At 55.2% G+C, this 1,711-nt stretch overlaps 1 pseudogene; it reads left to right on the forward strand.

Moving 5' to 3' along the window:
• Positions 1-595: 595 nt before the first annotated feature.
• Positions 596-1,177, forward strand: LOC135872985 (transmembrane protein 217-like; annotated as a pseudogene).
• The last annotated feature ends 534 nt before the right edge of the window (positions 1,178-1,711 follow it).

Genomic DNA, 1,711 nt, shown 5'->3' on the forward strand with positions numbered 1-1,711 from the left:
TGACCACTGTTGGAGAAAGGCTCCTGGACTAGATGGACCTTGGTTTTGATTCCATCTGGCAATTCCTATGTTCCCTTTGCTTTATAGGTTCCTGGTGAGCTGAGGAGTTGGAGGAGTTATTCCTTTAGCAAAGCAGGGTCCCACTGGGAAGAGCACATGGTCTCTCAGCCATTAGGTCAGTGGCATTGTAGCTAGGCATCACTTCCAGACGGTGCAAAGATATCGCAGCCGATCCATCCACCAGGTCTCCTCCCTTTTCTCTCTCAGAAGGAGGTAAGTTAGCCCTGACCTGCTCACTGAGTCTAACCTTTGAGAGGCTGGAAATGCCTCCTGTTGGTGGACATGAAAGATGGAGATGAAATATAAAGGGCTACTTCCAGATGTCCCCATTCAAACAAACTTCTCCCTCCCCTCCCACCTCCGCCCCCACGATGTTTTAACCTGATCCTTTTCTTTTCCAGCACAGGCTTGAGTTCACTGCACTTAATCCCTAACACAAGCCCCGCCAACGTCTCTCCTAGCTTGCCTTTCTGCCTTTCTACTCTGCGACGCTCCTTCGATTTCCTTGGCCAGCGACGTTGCCTGTGGAGAAAACATGATGATCATCTTGTGCCCGGCAGGGTTCTGTGGCATGACCCTCAAGGCCTGGGCCACTGTAGCTGCTGTCTACATGATCCTAGTGACCAACAGCTACCTGATCTTTGAGGTTGGCCACTTGGAATGAGCAATGACGGACATGGCACAAATCAAGCCCTTCAACTTAACCGAAGTGGGGAAGATGCTACCGTATTGCTACTATACAGCCATCACGCTGGCTGTCATGACCTACTTGGTGTGTGTCTTCCTCATCTACTCAGTCCAGAAGCGGCTCTACATGGGCATGTTCGCCTATGTCGCATGGATCACCTTCTATGACCTGGCTAACCGCCTCATCGTGGCCCTGGCTTACCGGGTCTCCAAAGAAGCCTGGTTTTCCCTCAGCCCCCTGGAGTGGTTTGGGCTGGCCACCAGGATCCCCATGGATTGTTTCTGGCTCTCCTTCATTGTCACATATGCCCTGATGGTTATTGAAAGCAAAGGGCAAGGAAGGCTGTCGCTCAGGATGAGGCAGAGCTCTAGGAACGTGTCAGAACCACCCAGGTTTAGGTTGGGCTCCACTGCTAGGAAAGGCGTGTGAGGGGAGGTATTGGAGCAGTACGTTGGGCCCCATTTTCACGTGTTTCCTACTGATGGAGATGAGAGACCATTACCTGTGTAATCTCCTTCCTCTGTTGTGTAATTTAGTGTTTCTCTTGCTGTTGCTGCATTTTCCAGGCTCTGAGTTCAAGTCCTGAATAAATACCCCAAAAGCAGCTGCTCCCCCTGAGCACATTCACCAAAAGTGGTGTCTTTCCACGCAGCCAGCACTGGGCTCCGGGGTTTTGCGTGCGGCCGCCGGCTGGCTCTCAGCTCCGCACCGCCCTCCCGCATCCTCAGCCCGGCTCGCTCGCTCGCTCCGGGGCTGCAGGCGGCATCGACTGGTTGCCTGGCTCCCTGGCGAGGAGGAGGAGGAGGCGCCTGCCTGCCCGCAGCTGCCCGGCTCTCTAGGCCAAGCCCCGCTTGGTGCATGCCTCCCAGGCAGGAGTGGGCTCTGCCGGGAGGGGAAGGGGTGGCAGCGCAGCCGCAAAGCGCGGCGGGGAGGGAGGCTGACTACCGCAATGCTGCAGGCCTC

The sequence above is a fragment of the Emys orbicularis genome, chromosome 1, assembly GCF_028017835.1.
Source record: "Emys orbicularis isolate rEmyOrb1 chromosome 1, rEmyOrb1.hap1, whole genome shotgun sequence".
Lineage (NCBI taxonomy): Eukaryota > Metazoa > Chordata > Testudines > Emydidae > Emys > Emys orbicularis.